At 43.7% G+C, this 24,183-nt stretch overlaps 3 long non-coding RNA genes across 3 annotated transcripts; 2 read left to right on the top strand and 1 right to left on the bottom strand.

Moving 5' to 3' along the window:
• Positions 1-1,457: 1,457 nt before the first annotated feature.
• On the bottom strand, positions 1,458-23,632 carry LOC121631062. Its single transcript, XR_006008662.1, has 4 exons — positions 23,347-23,632; positions 21,585-21,590; positions 13,111-13,119; positions 1,458-1,469 (listed from the first exon to the last, which is right to left on the bottom strand). It is a non-coding gene; the product is annotated as an uncharacterized LOC121631062 (long non-coding RNA).
• Positions 8,954-10,962, top strand: LOC121631061. Its single transcript, XR_006008661.1, has 3 exons — positions 8,954-9,103; positions 10,269-10,331; positions 10,843-10,962. It is a non-coding gene; the product is annotated as an uncharacterized LOC121631061 (long non-coding RNA).
• Positions 22,001-23,010, top strand: LOC121631059. The gene is made up of 4 exons (XR_006008659.1): positions 22,001-22,152; positions 22,241-22,395; positions 22,595-22,778; positions 22,920-23,010. It is a non-coding gene; the product is annotated as an uncharacterized LOC121631059 (long non-coding RNA).
• Positions 23,633-24,183: the final 551 nt, after the last annotated feature.

Raw genomic sequence — 24,183 nt, 5'->3', positions numbered from 1 at the left:
CACTTAAATATTGTTTTCACGAAAAAAAAATTAAGAAAATTTTCAAAACTAAGTAAGTGGTATTTTTTTAAGAATTTGGCAATAATGCCACTTCGCTGGATTCTGATCAAATGCTTTTAGAGTTTGCTTATATAATGACATTAAAGGCCTCATGACAGATTTTAAGGGCTTGGCCCCAGATGATAGAGCAGTACGACATTTGTGATAATATCATTGCATGCATATACATTTGAGCTGCTTTGGTAGATATATAAGGCCTTATCACACGGAAACAGTTTATATTAGTCTTGATAGTTTTGGACATTTTCCTAACATGGGCATCAAACCTAAGTTTAGGATCTAGAATTACCCCAAGATATTTGAACTCAGAAACTTCCTTAATTTCCCATTGGTCTATATATACTTTAAACTCTTTATGTGTTTTTTCAGGTATTAAAATTTGCGGCAAGCTCTTCCACAGATTTAACAAACAAATTATCTAATTCGTTTGCAATTTTCACATCATCAGTACTAATTTTTCCATTAAAATTTAGTTTGGTTATAGATTTAGTTTGATTAGATTTTCTACTGGTTAGCTTGTTGATGTGTTTCCAAATAAGCGAGTTGTTACCCCGTGATTCAGCAAACAGTTTCATAAAATAAGATGACTTTGCTTTCCTCAGTTCAATGACCACTTTATTCCTTAGTCCTTTAAAGACAGGCATCTGCTTGTAATTTTGTTTGGACTGATTTTTTCAATGCCAAATCCCTCTTTTTCATAAGTTTATTAATATCATTGTTTATCCAAGGTAGATTAGTTTTTTTTATATTTTATGACTTTATATTGGATTTTGTTTAACAATTTCTCCAAGATGTGAAGCAGATCCTGTACGAATAGGGTTGAAATTTTGGAAATATTGCGCAGTTTTATGTTATATATTTTGTGAGAAAGAAACACTATTTGAAATGTTTTATTTAGCTGAAATGTAACAAGGCAGACACCATGGTAATGCATCTAAATTACTATTAATTACACTATGAGTAGTACAGTGTGATAATTGTGAAAGAAATTTTGCTGCATATGGTAATCACTCATATATACTCATATAATAATCACATGTATATTCAGTTTTCTTTATTAATTTAATATTGTTAATCCATTCACTTTTACATTTTCATATTGTGTGTTCTCATTTTACAGAATACTGAAGTTACAGTTCATTGTGTTTGCGTGTGTGAGGTCAGGCTGACCATTTTCTTCCCAGAGCTCTGATATGACAGAGTTGAGACTGGTTTTCGACCTGCTAGATAGCAATAGTTGTTTGGGATATCAGCTTGTTGTGGTACGTGGGCTTTGTCTGAAAACTGGAAGAAAGTGGCGCCACTCAGTCTTCTATTCCACATTTATCATTTTGCTGTTTGACCTTCAGCTGTAGACCAGCTGAATAAAACTGTTTCTCTCCGATGAATCATCAGAGTCTCTTCCGACTCTACGCGAGTCGGGACGACCACTCTCTAACTTGCAAGTAATTCTTTATTCAATACTTCTCCTGTAAATAAACCTTGTGTACTTTTACTCATTCCAGACTCTTGGTAATTTTTCTACAACACAGCACACTTCAGACTCCATGTGAGCATATGTAAGCGTATCACTAGAATATTTGCCTCTCAGATACCGACTCAGCATCTGTTATCATCTGTTCTGTTTTTGTCACATCAGGTTTCGAACAGTCACCCCCTTCTACCTCCATCCTCCAAACACCAGCTGACAATCGAGATGATCTAATCTGTTCAATATGCAGGGTTGCTTCCAATCTACAACACTCCACTGATTTTTCTAAAAAACACACACACACATACACACACCACCATGCTCACTCTCATCCTCTTTCTGCTTCTCAGCTGGAGACTTTAATATTTTTTCCCAGGGTTCTGTTATTAGCGAAGGAGTGGGAGCACATTTACCATCACTTTTGGATCAGGTGGCGCAAATAAACTTAAATTGATCTTTCATATACACCACAATCCTCATCAGTCTTTATTGCATCTCCTCCTTATATAAGCAGTTTTACGATCACACTTTTTACTAAGGGAATCCTTCATTAGCAGGAAAAACATCTGGATATGAGAAGTAATCAGCGAATCACATTTCATTTGATTTTACTGTTCAGGAATAGAAATAGTTCCCATGATATCTGCAGGTGTGTTGTGTTATTGTCATTGAGTCAACAGTACTGACAAATTCAGGTTTTAAAGCAAGATTATGTTACCACGCATTTTTCTGGTGGCAGATAAACAGTCACTCGAATGTACAGAAGAATAATTTTTGCCACGTTGGTTTAGATTTTTTTTTTTTTGTTTTTTTTGCCTTTTAATATCTAAAACTATGAGAAACTGATTAGGGTTACTGAATTGTTCAGGTTAATGTAACCATTATAGCATAAAAACATAAAAACAGAGGCCATAAAGGTAGGTTAAATCAGGATCTTTTGGTGGTTAAAGCCTGTTATGAGCAACAGAGAAGTCAAAGAAGAAAATGTTGATATACTATTAGATAACTTTATTTTCATTAAATGTTAAAGCTTATATTTTTAATGTAAAAATAACAAGGTAGAAAATTTATATTCACGTTATTTTGTTATCCTGTTAGGCAGGAGCAGGTGCAGGGGCTCTAATAGAAGTCTACAAAGTGTGAAACAAGCAACACACAACAAAACCGACAGTTGACAAGACAGACGAGACAAACTGCTCTACACCTACAGTCCCTCAAAGAAGAGTGCAGAAGGTATCTTTTCAGTACAGAGTGGCTGAATTTTCTTTTTTTCCCCAAGTTATTCTCGTAATAAAAAATAGTCTACATGTCTTACTTTCAACTCTATTTTATTAAACTGAAAAAAATGTAACATTATATATATTTTTTTATCTTTTGAAATGTGTTTTTCTTAGAAATCCCCCTACCCCTTGCTAATCTGAACATGTTGCCTGCAAATGCTCATTGGTTTGTTGTTTAAATTATTTATTCGCTCAGCCAGTTAGAGTTAAAGGCCAGGAAGTGTCAGCTGGCACAGACACAGAAAACGTTCCTTGGACACGCTGTTTCCAGCCAGGATCTCCTGCCTGATTTTGTCTGTCTTGGCCTAGTCATGCCCGCTGCTGCTGGTCATTTTCCTTTTTCTGTCTGCAGTTTCTAGCCCAGTGGCCATATTCTCCACATGCATGACATTTATTTCATTCTGTTCTGTCACTTATACCGCTTCCTTTTCCTCGTCCCCGTCCCCTGTCTCTGCCTTCCTGCAGCACATACACAGTTATGTTATCTGGGGTCAGGGGGTCAAACTCGCAGTCATTCTCAAAATAAGTGTCTACACTCTTGCCTTTGTTCTTTTTTTAGCTTTCAGAAAGTCTTCTGCATGTTTAGCGTATTCCAGCACGTCATCTGGTCCTGCTGTACGGTGTGTTAGCATATACTTTGTAATGTATGTCTGTATTGGGCTCAGTGCACTTGTTATGAAAGCATTCTTTAACTGCTGATCATAAAATGATCTTGGATTTGGTGGGTTTGGTCTAGTCAGTCCACTGTTTGTATCAAAAACACATCTAAGTCTGTCCATGTAGTCAACTGCTTTCTCATCTTCTTTCTGAGTACATCTGTTAATGTTAGTCCAGTCTGCTTGTTTCTGATATCTAGCTCTCATTCTTTCATACAGAGCATTTCTTCTCTGAATTAAATCAGCATTGTACTGCAATTAAAGGCATGAAATCATCACCTGTATCATTTGTTTCTGGCTGTGAGTGTGATGTCCATGCTGGGTTTTTAACAGCCAAACCATACTGCCTCCCTGATCTGGTCGCAACACCCATGACATGCAGCATCATTCTTCCAAACCTCTTAGAGCTGGATGCCACAGTGTCCCACATGGACCTGTCTGGTGTTGGTGATGGTGCTGGAGGGGGGTGAGATGTCTGAGGAAGCGGAGGAGAGGGTGGAAGATCATCCAAATTGGGATATAAATTTATTCCACCTGTTGCTCTAAATAGGGCGGAGGCCCCTATGTAGCAGCTAATGGCTCCGGCCTCTAGATGGGTCTGTGTTAGGATGTCTCCTGGTCCGGCCCACAGTATTAATGTCCTCTGGATCTTCCAGAGCCATGGCTGAGATAGATGGTGGTTGTTGGTTCTACTCAATTTGTGCTTTTTTTTTTTTTTTTTACCTTCTTCTCTAGCTTTAGCAACAATCAACCAGTCTCTGGCTCCACTTCTTTCTCTTTTTGTCATTGTACCCACATTTCTGCTCTATATCCTCCACCAGTTTCTTACAACTGGTAAGATTAAGCTTCCCATCAAACTTAAACTCTTTCATCCATTTCTGAATGTATTTCACATTTTCAGACCTTCTACAAAACAGAAATTTTGCATCACCCACTAGGGTCAAGGAACTGCTTTGTCCCATGATTACTGCTCGTCACACAGACACACCAGAGTTCCCCGAACCCTCCTGTAGTCCCTCACTATGTGAACTCTGTCTCCCAGAAACGCCAGGGTTCCCCGAACCCTCTTGCAGCCTTGCGACCACGGAAACAGGGTGTCCCTGACACCCAGGGTTTTTTTTAAAACCCTCTTGTAGTCTTTCGACCGCCAAATTAGCTGCCGTCAAAATATTACCAAATATAATGAAAACAGCACTCTCACCAGTCACTGAAGATCTGTGTTTCCTCTCTGTTTGGATCCTGTCACTCTCCAATGAATCGGCAGTATCTTGGCCCCTGTTTTACGGCTACCCGGACCGGGGGTCTTTGATTTTAGGATGCTCTGACCTCCCCGTGTATGGTTTCAGGTCCCGTCCTTTCCACGGAAAGATGTTGGGATCCAAGTTGTTGGATAACAATAATCTTAGACTTTAAATCAGGACCGACAAACCAACAGAATCTTGACAGAGTCAAATTTACTTGCAAGGAGTTCAGTTTAGCACAAAAACAGACACGCTGTGAGCAGTGTACAGCCAGCCGTGAACCGAAAGAGAGCCAAATGTAAACTGAAGATGCAATTGTTCAGTACAAGTGTTAAAACTGCGTTATCTTCTCAGCAAGGTCATGTTCAGCTTTCCCATGAGAAAAATGAGTTATGTATCCACTGACAATATACGCTCAGTTACAGTGTGAGTCACATAAAATATGCTTTACAGAATATAATTATAATTCACAGAATATGCTTGCAAGAAAAAAACAATTATAACTAGAAACCAATAACTTTATTGAAACTATGAAACTATGAACTTCATTTGACTTTATTTTTTTCTAACAATGCACCTCATAGTCCTGTCTTTTTTAAGGGTCTATGGCGAGTGGAAGACGCCACAGTGTCCAAGCTTCACCAATGTCCAATCTTTCCTTGTCTCAGTCCAATATGAATGAATTTAATGCCATTTGGTAAATTAGACATTTTTCTAATCTACTGCATGCACACTTTCCTCATTCAAAGATGAATGAGGTGATATGTTTCACACTTACAATAAAGGTTTACCTCATAACTGGATAACATCCTAATTTTTTACATTTTTTTTTTATTTGGATGACAGCTTTATGCTTCTGTACTCCTCCCTTATTACTAGCAAACTCTTTTTCTTCTGACTCTTGTCATTAAATACTTGTTGATTAGAATGCTGTATTTATAAGGATCTTTTACAATGTTGGTGTGTTTATATGTTAATGTGCCTCTGTAATTTCTTATTTTCTCTATTAGGGCCTCCTGGCCAGGGCATGTTTGCAAATGAGAATTGGTTCTTAAACGTTTAACCTGGTAAAATAAAGATGAGACAAACAGACACAATCAACAGCAAAAGATGTTTGGCATGGTAGAGAAGATCTGGCATGTTTTTCATGGTTCAACCCACAAATGCATTTTCTTTACAAATGTGACAATTTAAAGGGAAATAAACACTTTCTGGTCAAGAAGCATTGTTACAAAGGTGTAATCCAACAATCACTAATCTACTTACCTGTGTTAATATAATTCATTTAGCTTTTTGATTAAGTCATATAACTTATTTTTTGTGGTTTGATACAAGGGCACTATTGTTTTGACTTGGGACTTACAGTGACTCAGTTTTATATAACAATTCAAAAAGGAAATTCAAAGCATTTCTTTAAACTTATCTGATAGGAAATGTGAGATCACATGGAGATGATATTAATACCAATACAATGACTGAGTGTGTGACAGATTGCATCAATTTCTTTGTGGACAGCATCGTCCCAGCAGTGAGTTGCTTCCACAGTAACAAGTCCTGGATCACCAGTGACCTGAAAAGCTGCTAAACAACCTGTCAGGGAGATACTGAAGACACCATGTAACCGGTGAGTTTCTGTGTTGTGCTGCCGTCACACAGCGTGATCGCTTGGAGAAACAGTCTCTGTTTGTTTGCTGAGAACAACAAAGAAAAGTAAAAACCACCATGTAAATCTGCCGGCTCCAGTTCCTAAACAAATTAAACAGAAACTAAATTAGATGTAAAGAAAGAAATTCTGTTTTGATGATAGAAATAAAAAATGACAAAAAAGGATAAGAAACAAAAGGATGGATTGGGATAAAGTAATAAATAAATGACAATGGCACCCACCTCTCATACAGGTGAATTGTACAAAAGGGGAGGGGTACAGGGGCCTAAGGAATTTATAGATTACTCCAAGAATAAGAAGCCAGGAAGGAGAAGTTTACAACTCAAAGTGAAATGCAGTGAATTTTTGCGATCCTTTCAGGTATGTCAACACTTAAACAGATTTTCTGTAATTACAGTCCGAAGTTGAAGTTATCTAGGTTACAAACAGTAAAAAGTTAGATACCACCTCCAGCAGAACAACAGGAGGGATGCGTGTTCAGGAATTAAAAAGATCACTGGCTTCAAGTTAAAGGAGGATCAGACTGATGGAAGTCAGGACAGAGCTGATGAGCTGAACATGTTCTTCAATAGATTCAGTCCACCACCTGCCTCCAGCCCAACAGACAACACACCCTCCATGAGCCTCATCATCTCCCTCCAAATTGGAACATACCGAGACCTCCTCTGTCTCAAGATTAAATGTAAATCCAAAGGAGGATTATTTTCTAGAAGCAGCACAACCTCATGAGCTATTTCAAAATTTGAAATCTTCAGTTTTTATTCAGTGAAGCTAGAAGTTTATTTCATTTCCTTCTATTTTCCTGTACTTTCTAAACCTCATTATTGGTCACAATAACTTAAAATAACCATTGTTGTCTATGTGCAATGATCAAAAGACAATCCTTAAAATGTATTAAAATGAGCTTCTAAGATCAATGTAAAATTTGGGGTTCACCTGAATTTTTGGCTGGTGCACCTAAATGAAGAAGTGCCAATGCTGAAAGTTAGTCTGGAGCCCTCTTATAACAAGCTAAGTAGCTCTATTAAATGTGACATTGCTGCGGTAGGGGGATATCAAGAAGTATTTGTGGTAACTGTGAACCAAAGTATCAAGTTGTTGAGACACAGCTGTAATCACCTGCACATCTGTATAGACTGTTAACATTTTTTCTAAAGAGGATGTAAAAGTAATGCAGAATTACTCTAAATAAATATTTATTGCTAAAAAAAAAACAAAAAAAAAAAACACGGACTGCTTGTTTTTACGTGAGATGAGCACATTAGGTGTAATGAAGCAATAGAAACATAAGCCAAGATGTAGCAGAGCTCCTTTGTTTTTATGGACAAGTGTAAATGTGTGATTGTAGCTTTTTCAGATAAAAATCATACAACTTCATTGATGTGAGACAATAAAAACATCTCATACCACTATTTTGTCCACATAAACTGAACTGCACAGAATGGCACAGGCTGACTTGGATTCCATGGTTGCTACGGAGGTGCATCATTATTTAAAAACAAACAAAGTTTTCACTGATAAAACAGATTTTCTGAAAATTCCGTTTTTTCTCAACAAGTCCTTTATAAAGACAAGTTGGCAAGTTCATCTTGAGAGTCAAGAAGAAATTCTAAGCACCAAATATGGAAAATGTAAGTTTTGAGCTTATTTAAATTCTGTAGGTCAAAATTTAATACTTTTAACTTCCATTAATGAGGTATCAAAGTAGATTCAAGAGAGATTAAATCTGGATTTAACTAATTGAGAGCAGAAAATGTGCATTTGAAAATGCACATTGGGCTGTAAGTATTAGAGTTTTGTACATTTCAAGAAAATAAATCACCTTAGAAGTGATTTGGTTTAAGGAACTGTAAGATAAGTTTAGGAAAATGTTAATGTTTTGCTTAAACCCATATGTTTGATTAAAAACTGTTTTTGATGTATAAAACTCAGATTTTATTTGTTAGAATTTGTTATAAAAAGTTATAAAATTATAGCTATGTCAAATCTATATAACAATCACAGCATCAAATTGGAAAATGTAAAATCTGAGCTCATTTAAATTCTGTAGTTCATAATTTAAAACTTTTAACTCCACTAATACAGTAACAAAGTAGATTCAAGAGTTTAAGTCTGGATTTAACTAATTTGGAGTGTAAAAATTTGCATTTGAAAACTGTAAACTCACTTAAAGTTTTATTATTTGGGCTGTTGGTATTAAACATTTGTACATTTCAAGAAAACAGCTTATAAGTGATTTGTTTTAAGGGAACTGTAGGACAAGTTTGGGAAAATGTTAATGTATTCATTAAACCTGTTCTGTTCGATTAAAAATGTGTTTTGGATGTATAAAACTTAGATTCTTATCTCTAAATGTAACAAAATTGTATGGACATGTCTAAAACAAAAGGTTATACTGCATTATTTTGCATTTTAAACAACTAAAAGTATGATAAACGAAATTATGTCGAAATTCTTCAACTGCTTCAACTACAATTGAAAACGCTGTTCAACCACCGGTGTCAAGACTGCAAAAGAAATGCGCATGCGCCAGCCGCTGGCTGGACGCACGCGTTCACCCCCCCTTTGCGTCCAGACTGCAAATCAATTGCGCATGTGCAAAGTCTCCGCTAGCTTGTTTGCTGTTATTTAAAATCGAAATTATCAGAGTCAGAAAACTTTACTAATCCCCGAAGGCGATTTGAGTCATCATAGCAGCAACTTGTTCAATGTGGTATTTTTAAAGGGCTGTAAGTATGAGAACATGAAATAAGTAATGAATGCCGATTTATGCGAAATAAGCCGATTTAACGGCAACAAGTGATTAAGGTACATGTAGCCTACATGTAAACATATATGGAATTTGAATCTGGTCTCTCTTGTTGTTCTACAATACACAAAAAGGATGTGCAGAACCAGGACAAAAACAGCTGAACAATAATAATAAAACATATGATACGGTTTGATACTGATTATTAATTGAACAAGAAGATGTATAAGTTATTAAAACAAACAATAATAAATATTGGATATGAAGTGATTGTCGGGGAAGAGAAGGAAGTTTGGGCTTCTCTGCTTGACCCAACCTGGAGATGAATGGATGGATGGATTTTTTAGTTCATCTTATATGTTTCTACATTTTAATGATTCAATTGTTAAGCCAGAGCTTTCACTTTAAACAATGATACCAAAAAAACAAAAAAAGTTTTTTTAGAATAAAAAAAGTTTTTAGAAGAAGGCTGTGGGGGGTTTTTTTTATAAAGAAAATATTCTGATACTAAAATACAACTAAATACTAAATTAAGTACTAATTATATGTAATTAATAAAAAGAATATGCTTTTAGACTTTCTACAGATTACACAGAGTAATTTAGATCAGAGAGAAAGTATAAGTGTGTTTACTGAACACTTACAGAAATCAGGTGGTACATTTATTATTTGTGTGTGTACTCTGCACTGTAGCCATCAGTACACATCAGAAACACTCTAACTTGGTCTACAATGCAAAGCAGGCTCATTTTTATACATTTTTATGCATTATAAAGTAATAAAAGATACTAACAGCGGACATGATAAATGTTTTAGGCTAAATAGTTTTTAACTATATGAATTTTACGTTCTTGTTTGCAGCTGGACTCGCAATCTTATTTTAAAAGAGATTATTTTAAATGCTTCTTTCTCATAAACTTAGACCAATTAAATGATTTCAGTGGAAAAGAATAAAACAGGTAGTATTACTGGAAGTAAAATCCAACACTGGCAGCAGAACTTTGTGGGTTAAAAAGGTTTACAGGCTTCTTAAATTCACTTAGAAGGTCACTAATTTGCTTCAGGACAACAGGTCTTGTTGGAATGTGTGAATTTCCCATGTGTCAGATTTACAGTTTGTCTCTTACGTGTGTGTTTATTTGCAGAACTTGTGGTGTCCCTGTTGCTGTGGCGGTGGGAGCATCTGTTCACCCTGCAGGGAAGTCCAGGTAATTCATAAATTTCTCTATTTTAAATGAATCATTTTAATGTCATAATGTGGCCACTAATGAGTGAATCGGACATTTTTCTGAAGTAGAAACACGTTCCTGAGATAAACAGGAATGTTTTAGTTGACAGTTTACTGTCCAAGCCTGCTGCACAGCTTGGAATATAAAGGTTTGACATGTAAAGTCTGATGCAAAGGACAGAATGAGTGGGAGTGACGTGGTCACAGTGCAGCATTTGTACATTTTGCTCGGTGGGAATGTAAAAGTTAAGTCAGGAGGTTCTTCAGCTCGGAACTTCTTTTCTGTGGAAGTGACCTTGTCCAGGTGGTTGATGTAGCTTTTAAAGAAGTGAATCCTTCAGTGCATCAGCTGTGTTGTATTTCAGTCTGCAGAGTCAGTCTTTGTGTCATAAATCTGCAGTGAGAGTCCGACATATTTTCCTGCTTTAGTTTTCTGCTCTTTGATTTCTGGGAGACGTTAAACTGCAGCAACATGTCATCATGTGTCACAGGAACTCCTCGCCGAGGAGATGTCGCTGGGGGAGGTGGACTCCAGCCCTCCTCTTTCTCCTCTTCCCCCGTCCCCTCCTCTTCTCTTTTTATCTGCTCGTCTTCCTCCTCCTCATTCCTCCTCTCTTCCTCGTGTTCTCCCTTATCCCGTTCCTCTCCGTCCTTCCCCTCCCTCCCCTCTTCTCTTTTGTCCCTCTCCTCCTCCTGCCCCCGTTTTCTCTTTTTCCTCTGTTCTTCCTCCTCTTTCTCCTTCTCTTTTCTCTAGTGCCTCTCCTCTTCCTGCTCTCCCTCCTTCTCCTCCCTCCCCTCCTCTCCCTTGTCCCTCTCCTCCTCGTCCTTCTCCTGCCTCCCCTCTTCTATCTTGTCCCTCTCCTCCTCCTCCTCCTCCTCTCCCTCCTTCTCCTCCCTCCTCTCCCTTGTCCCTCTCCCTCTCCTCCTTCTCCTGCCTCCCCTCTTCTACCTTGTCCCTCTCCTCTTCCTCCTCTCCTTCCTTCTCCTCCCTCCCCTCCTCTCCCTTGTCCCTCTCTTCCTCTTCCTTCTCCTGCCTCCCCTCTTCTACCTTGTCCCTCTCCTCTTCCTCCTCTGCCTCCTTCTCCTCCCTCCCCTCCTCTCCCTTGTCCCTCTCCTCCTCTTCCTTCTCCTGCCTCCCCTCTTCTACCTTGTCCCTCTCCTCTTCCTCCTCCTCCACCTCCTCCTCCTCCTGGTCTCCCTGCAGTCTTGGGTCCAGCTTACCCTGCTCCCGTCATCCTGCAGGCGGCTCACCTGACCAGTCCGGTAGGTGCTGACAGGAACAGGTGAGAGTGGAGGGAACGGGCAGATGTTCATTCTGCTTCATCCATAAAGATGCTGATCAGTAATGAAGATTTCAGAGCAATTCAGGATAAAGTCATAGAAATAAATCATCAAATACAATTTGTTTTAAAGAGCTAAAACATGAAGTGACTTAATTAAAAGTCCAGCAAAGTTCAGCAAGGGTCCAGGGAAAGTAGTCCATCTATATAAGTCTGTTTTAGGCAACAATTTAAGGATTATAAGTTTAATTCAATCAATAAATAAATTCCAAAAACCAACAATATGGTCAGATAAACAGATGATTTCTTTCGAAAGATGAATGGCATGAAACACTTTTGATGATAAAAGCTGATCAGATTGATGAACGCAAACAGGTGAACATGTCTCTGTTCCCCAACTCTTTCCTATGATGGAAGGATGTGTTTTTGTATGTGTGAGCTGGTGGGCAGATGTCACCACAGCAGCTTGTTGTTTCACATCTGTTCTGTGTGTGTTTGTGTCTGCAGGTCAGCGCTCTGCCGTGTTTTCTGCTCCTTAATGGCCAGTTCTTGGTCCCTTTTGGATCCCAGTAAGTAAAAGACAAATCCTGATCAATGTTTAGCATCAGCAGCTGAGCTTCTGTTTGTATGTCCACACTGTCTTCCTGCTGTAAAATGTGTGTGTGTGTTCCTGCAGGATGCCAGCCCGTCCTGCTGCCGCCACCCTGAACCCCTGCCGCTCACGGTAAGTTTTCTCCGGATGCTTTCATTCCAGATCTTCTCCTCACTCCTGATCTGTGTCAGTGGATTAAGTTTATGCCTTTTGTCTCAATAATTCTCTTTAAAATACTTCTTTTTTTAATGTGAGTTGCCATGGAAACAGGTCAGCTCTGCTCTGATTGATTTTGTTCTGTTTTGTGGCTGCAGGAAGAGGAGGCGTGATGACAACGACGGGCTGCCATGTGTCAAAAAGCCACGCAACGTCTGAAGCTAACGACGTAAGCCCCACGCCCTGGTGGATCCTGTTGGGTCCTCCACTTGTGCACCACCTTCAGCCCAGACAGACTCCACCTATTCAGAATTTTAGGGAACTTTTTTGGCCCTAAAATCCTTATATTTGGTTGTTCAGTTAGTTCCTGTTAATGGCAGGAAGCTTGGAGTCATTCTTGACCAGGATTTGTCTTTTAGTGCTCACATCAAACACATCTCTAGAGTAGCTTCATTTCCATCATATCACCAACATAAGGAGCATCCTGTCCTGAAGTGATGCTGAACATCTGGTCCACACATTTTATCCCATCTGTGTTGGACTACTGTAACACCATCTTAAGTGGTTCCCCAAACTACTCCCTTAAAATTCTTCAGCTGATCCAAAATGTTGCTGCCAGATTACTGACAAGAAAGAGCACATTTCTCCTGAGTTAGCCTCTCTACATTGGATTTCTGTATAAATTTGTCTCAAATATCTGATTGTTTCTTATTTCCCATCGTTCCCAAAACATCGGAAAACTTGCGGTACCGAAAATTTCTGAAACTAAAATGGGTGGCAGAACTTTTAGTTTTAGGCAGTCAGCCCGTTCTCTGTCTGTCTGGGGATGAAAGGCTGACACACTGTTAGAAAACTAAAAGTTGACCTAATTTGAAAAAAGCTTCTGAGTAATTTATTTATTATCATGATGTCATTCATGTTTCTTCTGTCTCTTGTAGGTGTCTATGTGGCCGTCTTGAAGTGTGGTTCTAGAGGGTTGACCAGAAGTTCTGCGATCCCGCCTGAGATCACCACTTCACTAAGTTTTACATTTCAATGAAATGTTTAACTTTTGTATATAGTTCACTTTTGTTATTTTATGTTTTGTTTTTTTCATTTTATATGTAAATAGTTCATTCAAAATTTTATTTAAAATTTCAAAATAGTTTTTCTTTTCTGTATATACTGTCCCTCTGCAGTGTGCACCATCTACCTGCAGAACATCCACCTGCCACCTCCACCTGCAGCCACCACCATCGGCTTGCAAAGCACCATCCTCCTGTCTCCACTTGCAGCCACCACCATCGGCTTGCAAAACACCACCCTCCTGACTCCACATACAGCCACCACCATCGGATTGCCAAAATCCAGCCTTCAGTCTCCACCTGCAGCCACCACCATCGGCTTGCTTAAAACCAGCCTCCTCTCTCCACCTACAGCCACCGCCATCGGCTTGCTAAACACCAGCTTCCTGTCTCCACCTGCGGCCACCACCATCGGCTTGCAAAACACCAGCCTCTCGTCTCCACCTGCAGCCACCACCATCGGCTTGCAGAAGGCCAGCCTCCCCTCTCCACCTGCAGCCACCGCCACCGGCTTGCAAAAGGCCAGCCTCCCGTCTCCACATGCAGCCACCACCATCGGCTTGCAAACCACCAGCCTCTTGTCTCCACCTGCAGCCACCACCATCGGCTTGCAAAACACCAGCCTCCCGTCTCCACCTGCAGCCACCACCATCAGCTGTTTAAACACCAGCCTCCCACCTGCAGCCACCACCATTGGCTTCCAAAACACCAGCCTCCCGTCTCCACCTGCAGCCACCACCATCGGCTTGCTGAACACCAGCCTCCCGTCTCCACCTGCAGCCACCACCATCAGCTTGCTGAACACCAGCCTCCTGTCTCCACCTGCAGCCACCACCACCGGCTTGCAAAAGGCCAGCCTCCCCTCTCCACCTGCAGCCACCACCATCGGCTTGCAAAACACCAGCCTCTCGTCTCCACCTGCAGCCACCACCATCGGCTTGCAGAAGGCCAGCCTCCCGTCTCCACCTGCAGCCACCACCATCGGCTTGCAAAAGGCCAGCCTCCCCTCTCCACCTGCAGCCACCACCATCAGCTGTTTAAACACCAGCCTCCCACCTGCAGCCACCACCATCGGCTTCCAAAACACCAGCCTCCCGTCTCCACCTGCAGCCACCACCATCGGTTTGCTGAACACCAGCCTCCCCTCTCCACCTGCAGCCACCACCACCGGCTTGCAAAAGGCCAGCCTCCCGTCTCCACCTGCAGCCACCACCATCAGCTTGCTGAGCACCAACCTCCCGTCTCCACCTGCAGCCACCACCATCGGCTTGCAGAACACCAGCCTCCTGTCTCCACCTGCAGCCACCACCATCGGCTTGCTGAACACCAGCCTCCCACCTGCGGCCACTACCATCTGCTTGATGACCACCATCGTCCCGTCTCCACCTGCAGGAACCACCATCAGCTTTTAAAACATCTGAAAGAAGATCTAACATTGCCTGCAGGAATCACCATCATCTTCTTTCAACACAGTGAGTGCATCCAGTTTCCAGCTCGGACCGTTAGAGTCTCCATCCACTTGGACAGCGCCTGAGATCACCATCGAAGCCACTTCACTAAGTTTTACATCTACAATGAAATGTTCAACTTTTGTTCACTTTTGTTCTTTGATGTTTTATTGTTTTCTTCTTACATGTAACTAGTTCTGAAATTTGATAATTGAATTTTTTTTTCTGTTTATACTGTCCCTCTGCAGGGTCCACCATCCACCTCCCGTCTTTACCTGCAGGAACCACCATCGGCTTTTATAACATCTGGAAGAAGACCTGACACCACCTGCAGGAACCACCATCATCTTCTTCCAACACAGTACTGTACAAAAGTCTCGTGCCACTCCTTTTCTTTTCTTTCCATCTCCAACGTTGACCTTGTCTCGAGCAGTAGTTTCTGTTGCTCAAGACAAGTTCAACTTTTCCTGAAACATTTTACACCTGGAATCTTTTCTACGTTCCTTCATCATCAGTAGTTCAGGCTATCTGCATGTTTGGAGTTTTTCTTTAGACGTTGGCTGCTTTTTAGCTTGTTTTCAGTCCAGTTCTTGGACCTGACTGCTTTAAGAGGAATGTGTCTTTGTTTTATTTATGTTTGTTTGTCCATATATTTATGTTTGTTTGCCTCTTAACACTGACCTCTGAATCATTCAGGTGCATAAAGGCTTTTAGCTCAAAGGATGATCCAGTGTTACGTCGACACATGACAGAAAACTTAAAACTGATTTTAATTTGGATCTTTAGGCTATTTGTTAGCCGCCTGCCACGAAGATATCATTATTCCTTCTGATTTCTTTGTGAAATATGAAAAATATCAAATGTAAAATATTTTAACAGGCATAAAAAATTGTATTTTGACCCAACAAGGTTATTCCCAGAGTTATCAGCAGAAAACTTGGCATATCTCAGCGTGGTATCCACCAAGCCGCTGGTTCAGCTATGTGAACTTTCCACTTCTTTTATTCTCAACCTGTCCAGTTGGTGTGCTGCTTCTGTATGAGAGTGATGTTTTAATTTGAAATGAACCAGGATGTCGTGTTTGGAGAAGATCCTGAGTTTCTAAGACACTCTTGCCACATATGGAATGACAACATTCTTCTCTGTTCATGATGCTTTTCCAGGTGTTTAAGCTGATTTAATCAAAGTCCAATTTGGATAAACAGGTTTGAAGTGCTTCCTTAATGTGGTTTTGTTCCTTCAGTTTTCCCTCCGTCCTCATAGGAACATTTTCAGCCTGGTGGAGTGAGGTTCTGATGACGGACACTTTGTGTTCCAGGAGCTGGTGTGAGTCAAAAACTAGATCCTGGTCTGTGTGGGTTTCTGGTAAACATCAGTGTTTACCAGAACCCCCCCCCCAACACACACACACACCAGGATCTAGTTTTTAACTCACATCACCCACTGGATCACAATCTGCATGTTGAGGACGGAGGGAAACTTAACAAAACCACATCAAGGAAGCCATTTAAACCTGTTTTATCTAAGCTGAATTTCATCAAATCAGCTACATTTCTGGAAAAGGCACAAATGCAGAAGACAGAAAAAACAGGAGGAAGAATATTGTCGTTCCATATCTGACAGGAGTGACCGAACATCACTCTCCGACAGAGGCTGCTTCACCCCAAGGACAAAACAGCCAAACACAAGCTGAGTGATGACGGAGAGTCTTCAGCAACAAAATCATGTCTCAGCATGGTGGACAGTGTGTCCTCAAATAAACTGGACAAGTTGATAATGAAGTTCACATATCTGAACTGGTGGTCGGTCTAAAAACTTCTACAGCATCTGAAATCCAGCACAGAGCTGATAGTGGATCTGAGATGTGCCAGATGACGGCAGAACTGGACTGAAAATCAGTGGTAACAGGTCTGATGGAGGGATGAATCCTCCTCAGAGCCCAGCCCTGAAAATCATGAAGAAATGTGAAATCATGTTAACAGAGATCAGAACAAAAAGCAGCCAACGTGTTTCTGTAAATCTCTGCTTTTTTTCTGCCTTTTTTTTCTCTTTTTCCTGGAGTGGCGCCAGACTTTTGCACAGTACTGTCCCCCAAAGTAAGAATGCACCTTCCATCCCTGTGATGGACACACACCATCAAATGTTCTTCATGATAACTTTTGTATGTTTAAGAACTCATTTCTGTGCCACATGAGTAAACTGTGGAATTCTCTTCTCTTCTCTTCTTTTCCGGGTGCCGGGGGGTGTCCCGGTGCCCGAGACGTCCTGACTGAGGAGAACATTGTCAAATACTGAAGGTAAACAGAGAAAGTGTTGCTCATGTTTAGAGAGGATAGAAGGTCTTTAGTTTCTTCATTTATTTATTTTGGTTGTTTTTTTCTCTTCAGTGAGTGCATCCAGTTTCCAGCTCGGACCATTAGAGTCTCCATCCACTGGGACAGCGCCTGAGATCACCATCGAAGCCACTTCACTAAGTTTTACATTTAGTTTAACTTTTTTATACAATTCACCATTTTTCTTTAATGTTTTCTTGTTTTCTTCTTATATGTAACTAGTTCTGAAACACGATAAGTGAGTTTTTTTCTTTTCTATTTATATTATCCCTCTGCAGTGTCCACCATCCACCTCCGATCTCCACCTGCAGCCACCACCGTCGGCTTGTTGAACACCAGCCTCCCACCTGCAGCCACCACCATCGGCTTGCAAAACACCAGCCTCCCGTCTCCACCTGCAGCCACAACAATCGGCTTGCAAAACATCAGCCTCTCGTCTCCATCTGCAGCCACCACCGTCGGCTTGCAGAAGGCCAGCCTCCCCTCTCCACCTGCAGCCACCACCACCGGCTTGCAAAAGCCCAGCCTCCCGTCTCCACCTGCAGCCACGACAATCGGCTTGCAAAACACCAGCCTCTCGTCTCCACCTGCAGCCACCACCGTCGGCTTGCAGAAGGCCAGCCTCCCCTCTCCACCTGCAGCCACCACCACCGGCTTGCAGAAGGCCAGCCTCCCATCTCCACCTGCAGCCACCACCACCGGCTTGCAGAAGGCCAGCCTCCCCTCTCCACCTGCAGCCACCACCACCGGCTTGCAAAAAACCAGCCTCCCGTCTCCATCTGCAGCCATCACCATCAGCTTTTTAAACACCAGCCTCCCACCTGCAGCCACCACCATCGGCTTGCAAACCACCAGCCTCTCGTCTCCACATGCAGCCACCACCATCGGCTTGCAAACCACCAGCCTCCCGTCTCCACTTGCAGCCACCACCATCGGCTTGCAAACCACCAGCCTCCCGTCTCCACCTGCAGCCACCACCTCCGGCTTGCAGAAGACCAGCCTCCCGTCTCCACTTGCAGCCACCACCTTCGGCTTGCAAAAGGCCAGCCTCTCGTCTCCAACTGCAGCCACCACCATCAGCTGTTTAAACACCAGCCTCCCACCTGCAGCCACCACCATCGGCTTCCAAAACACCAGCCTCCCGTCTCCACCTGCAGCCACCCCCATCGGCTTGCAAAACACCAGCCTCCCCTCTCCACCTGCAGCCACCACCACCGGCTTGCAAAAGGCCAGCCTCCCGTCTCCACCTGCAGCCACCACCATTGGCTTGCTGAGCACCAACCTCCCGTCTCCACCTGCAGCCACCACCATTGGCTTGCTGAACACCAGCCTCCCACCTGCAGCCACTACCATCGCCTTGATGACCGCCATCGTCTCGTCTCCACCTGCAGGAACCACCATCAGCTTTTAAAACATCTGAAAGAAGATCTAACATCGCCTGCAGGAACCACCATCATCTTCGTTCAACACAGTGAGTGCATCCAGTTTCCAGCTCGGACCGTTAGAGTCTCCATCCACTGGGACAGCGCCTGAGATCACCATCGAAGCCACTTCACTAAGTTTTACATTTAGTTTAACTTTTTTATACAATTCACCATTTTTCTTTAATGTTTTCTTGTTTTCTTCTTATGTGTAACTAGTTCTGAAACACAATAAGTGAGTTTTTTTCTTTTCTATTTATATTATCCCTCTGCAGTGTCCACCGTCCACCTCCGATCTCCACCTGCAGCCACCACCATCGGCTTGTTGAACACCAGCCTCCCACCTGCAGCCACCTCCATCGGCTTGCAAAACACCAGCCTCCCGTCTCCATCTGCAGCCACCACCATCGTGTTGCAAAAAACCAGCCTCCCGTCTCCACTTGCAGCCACCACCATCGGCTTGCAAAACACCAGCCTCTCATATCCATCTGCAGCCACCTCCATCGGCTTACAAAAACACCAGCCTCCCCTCTCCACCTGCAGCCACCACCATCGGCTTGCAGAAGGCCAGCCTCTCGTCTCCACCTGCAGCCACCACCATCAGCTGTTTAAACACCAGCCTCCCACCTGCAGCCACCACCATCGGCTTCCAAAACACCAGCCTCCCGTCTCCACCTGCAGCCACCCCCATCGGCTTGCAAAACACCAGCCTCGCGTCTCCACTTGCAGCCACCAGCATCGGCTTGCAAAACACCAGCCTCCCGTCTCCACCTGCAGCCACCACCATCGGCTTGCTGAACACCAGCCTCCCGTCTCCACCTGCAGCCACCACCATCGGTTTGCTGACCACCAGCCTCCCGTCTCCGCCTGCAGCCACCACCATCGGCTTGCAAAACACCAGCCTCCCGTCTCCACCTGCAGCCACCACCATCGGCTTGCAATAACACCAGCCTCCCGTCTCCACCTGCAGCCACCACCACCGGCTTGCAAAAGGCCAGCCTCCCCTCTCCACCTGCAGCCACCACCACCGTCGGCTTGCAGAAGGCCAGCCTCCCCTCTCCACCTGCAGCCACCACCACCGGCTTGCAGAAGGCCAGCCTCGCCTCTTCACCTGCAGCCACCACCATCGGCTTGCAAAACACCAGCCTCCCGTCTCCACCTGCAGCCACCACCATCGGCTTGCTGAACACCAGCCTCCCGTCTCCACCTGCAGCCACCACCATCGGCTTGCTGAACACCAGCCTCCCGTCTCCACCTGCAGCCACCACCACCGGCTGGCAAAAGGCCAGCCTCCCATCTCCACCTGCAGCCACCACCACCGGCTTGCAAAAGGCCAGCCTCCCGTCTCCACCTGCAGCCACCACCATCGGCTTGCTGAGCACCAACCTCCCGTCTCCACCTGCAGCCACCACCATCGGCTTGCTGAACACCAGCCTCCCACCTGCGGCCACTACCATCGCCTTGATGACCGCCATCGTCCCGTCTCCACCTGCAGGAACCACCATCAGCTTTAAAAACATCTGAAAGAAGATCTAACATCGCCTGCAGGAACCACCATCATCTTCGTTCAACACAGTGAGTGCATCCAGTTTCCAGCTCGGACCGTTAGAGTCTCCATCCACTGGGACAGCGCCTGAGATCACCATCGAAGCCACTTCACTAAGTTTTACATTTAGTTTAACTTTTTTATACAATTCACTATTTTTCTTTAATGTTTTCTTGTTTTCTTCTTATGTGTAACTAGTTCTGAAACACAATAAGTGAGTTTTTTTCTTTTCTATTTATATTATCCCTCTGCAGTGTCCACCATCCACCTCCGATCTCCACCTGCAGCCACCACCATAGGCTTGTTGAACACCAGCCTCCCACCTGCAGCCACCTCCATCGGCTTGCAAAACACCAGCCTCCCGTCTCCATCTGCAGCCACCACCATCGTGTTGCAAAACACCAGCCTCTCATATCCATCTGCAGCCACCTCCATCGGCTTACAAAAACACCAGCCTCCCGTCTCCATCTGCAGCCACCTCCATCGGCTTACAAAACACCAGCCTCTCGTCTCCACCTGCAGCCACCACCATCGGCTTGCTGAACACCAGCCTCCCGTCTCCATCTGCAGCCACCACCACCGGCTTGCAAAAGGCCAGCCTCCCCTCTCCACCTGCAGCCACCACCACCGTCGGCTTGCAGAAGGCCAGCCTCCCCTCTCCACCTGCAGCCACCACCACCGGCTTGCAGACGGCCAGCCTCCCCTCTCCACCTACAGCCACCACCACCGGCTTGCAAATGGCCAGCCTCCCATGTCCACCTGCAGCCCCCACCATCGGCTTGCAAAACACCAGCCTCCCGTCTCCATCTGCAGCCACCACCATCGGCTTGCAAAACACCAGCCTCCCGTCTCCATCTGCAGCCACCACCATCGGCTTGCAAACCACCAGCCTCCCTTCTCCACCTGCAGCCACCACCTTCGGCTTGCAAACCACCAGCCTCTCGTCTCCACCTGCAGCCACCACCGTCGGCTTGCAGAAGGCCAGCCTCCCCTCTCCACCTGCAGCCACCACCACCGGCTTGCAAATGGCCAGCCTCCCGTCTCCACCTGCAGCCACCACCATCGGCTTGCAGAAGGCCAGCCTCTCGTCTCCACCTGCAGCCACCACCATCAGCTGTTTAAACACCAGCCTTCCACCTGCAGCCACCACCATCGGCTTCCAAAACACCAGCCTCCCATCTCCACCTGCAGCCACCACCATCGGCTTGCTGAACACCAGCCTCCCGTCTCCACCTGCAGCCACCACCACCGGCTTACAAAAGGCCAGCCTCCCCTCTCCACCTGCAGCCACCACCACCGTCGGCTTGCAGAAGGCCAGCCTCCCCTCTCCACTTGCCGCCACCACCACCGGCTTGCAGACGGCCAGCCTCCCCTCTCCACCTGCACCCACCACCAACGTCTTGCAAATGGCCAGCCTCCCATGTCCACCTGCAGCCATCACCATCGGCTTGCAAAACACCAGCCTCCCGTCTCCATCTGCAGCCACCACCATCGTCTTGCAAAACACCAGCCTCTCGTCTCCATCTGCAGCCACCACCATCGGCTTGCAAAACACCACACCCCTGACTCCACCCGCATCCACCACCATCTATCTACTATCCCAGTAGCTAACAGACAAGAGACAGGGTCCACCTTGGACAAGTCACCAGTCCATCGCAGGACCAACACACCGAGACAAACAAGCACCCTCACTCACTCAGAATCCAGAGTACCTGGAGAGAAGCCACACGTGCACGAGGAGAACATGCAGACTCCACACAGAAAGGTTCCAGCTGAGCTTCAAGCCAGGAACCTTCTTGCTGGGAGGCCACAGTGCTAACCCCCACACCTCCATCCAGCTCATCTTCCAACTTACACTGTTAGAAACAGAACTACACATTAAACCTCCACCTGAATCGCCTCCATGGTAACATCCTCTCTTCAGCTCCATCTCATCTTCCATCTAGCTCCATTAACTTGAGGTATTTTCATGTTCCTCTGTATCCGCAGTCTGGCTGATGGAGTCCTCCACCTTCTGCTTTGACACTCAGAATTTTAATTGTCTTTCAGACTAAAATGATACAGCTCCATCTGCAGTCTCTGACACCCACCTGCAAAGCATCCACCTCCAGGAAGAAAAATCCACCTTCCTTCTATACCGACCACCTCTGACATCAAGAAACTAAATCCACCTTCAGCCTCCACCTTCTCGCACCACCCTTAAGGTAAATCTCACCTTCATCCTTAACCTGTAGACTCTATCATCCATCCTGAGTTAAAACACCTCCATCTATTCACAAACTTTCCAACTTACACTATTTAAAAACAAATCTACGGATCGAACCTCTTCCTGAATTGTCTCCATGGTAACATCCTCTCTTAGCTACAGCCTCCATTATCTTCCATCTATCTTTGTACATGTAGCTCCACCTGCAGTCTCTGCCATCAACCTGCAAAGCATCCACCTCCAGGAAGAAACATCCACCTTCAACCTCCACCTGCTGCTTTTACCATCCACCTGCAGAAAATTCCAGCCTCACCTCCTTCTGCAGTCTCCTCCTCCATCTTCCAGCTGATAAGGGAGGTGTTGATGAAAGGAAGCTTCATGGTAAGGGAAATGTTCCTGTTTAAATGAGCCTTGCTTTGAACCGATCATTTCTCTTGCTTTGACCTTTTCACTGACTGATCTGTTCAACCACCGACACACTGCCGTCCTTCTTTGATTGATTATATCTTTGTTTCCTTTCAGGCCGACATCAGGAAGTTCATCAGTGATCAGACAGACAATGGTCAAGTCTACGCAGAGTCAAATGAAGAGCACTTCCTCAGAGACCATCGTGATGAAGGTGCTGAATCAGATGTTTTTAAAAGGTAAAGAAATAGACTGATCCACTATTCTCAACCCAAATAAAGCCTTTGGTCTCTGAATGCATGTCATTCTTTACTGTGATTTTCCTCCAGACCCAACTGGACTTCACAGACATCCAGATCAGGCAGCAGTCGACCAAGAGCCATTCCTCCACAACTGTGCATCCCATTATTTCTGCCTCCGTTCCTCCACCTCCACGCTCAGCACTGACACCACGTCCTCCTTGCTCTAACTGGGAATGCTGCTTCACACGGGCCTTTTCACTGGACTTGAAGCTCAAACAAACTTTTTTCTGATGAAATAAAACTTCCTGACTTTGAATTGTTAAAGATTTTGTGCTCATTCCACAAGTATTACCATGAAAGAGAAACCTGAATAACTGAGATTTTCATCAGTTTATGGGATTTTAATGTTTTTAAATATGATTCAAGTTTTCTCTGTGCTGTAAAATCTGAAAGTGATGAATTGTTTTTACATTTGGGTGGAAACAAGTGTGTAAAGCAGGAGATGTTACTTCACACCTGCAGAGGAAAACAGTCTAGTAGTTTTTTGTTTTTTAATGCACTTGTATTGCTTTCTGCATCCTGCTGTGATGTTTTATGTAAAGTACTTTAAATTGTCTTGTACATGAAATGTGCTATACAAATAAATTTGCCTTTGGTAAAGAGTTTAATTGTCTCAATATTATAGTTCTTATTTTTAAAAAAAGTTTGTATTAAGAGTATATCTGTAGGAACTATTTATCTCTGATAGTAACAATTCACCTTTGTTGGATAATTCAGTTCAGGTTATTTTTTATATTTGTTCTGAGAAAATGTTTTCTGTCATTTAGCTGAGTTTCTTTGTTTTTTTTTTAATTTAATTATGAGCCATTTGAGGAACTAAATTTATAAATATCATGTCAGTTATAATGTCTGCTACTTAGGTGTTTACCATTGGAATAAACTAGAGCATTTTGTCATTTTCTGGCAAAATTTCCTTCAGAAAATGAGTTCAGAGGACAACTGGAATGCACAATAATCAGTTGGAAATATTGTGTGCTTTATTTAGACATTTCACAGCAGTTTATTACACTTCTTATTGGACACTAGACATCACATAGTTTCTTGCTATACACAAGGAGAAATGGCAGCCTCTAGCCAGC

This window comes from Melanotaenia boesemani, chromosome 20 (assembly GCF_017639745.1).
Source record: "Melanotaenia boesemani isolate fMelBoe1 chromosome 20, fMelBoe1.pri, whole genome shotgun sequence".
NCBI classification, from domain to species: Eukaryota; Metazoa; Chordata; class Actinopteri; order Atheriniformes; family Melanotaeniidae; genus Melanotaenia; species Melanotaenia boesemani.
The sequence above is the reverse complement of the archived record's forward strand: the minus strand, read 5'-3'. Positions and strand labels throughout refer to the sequence as shown.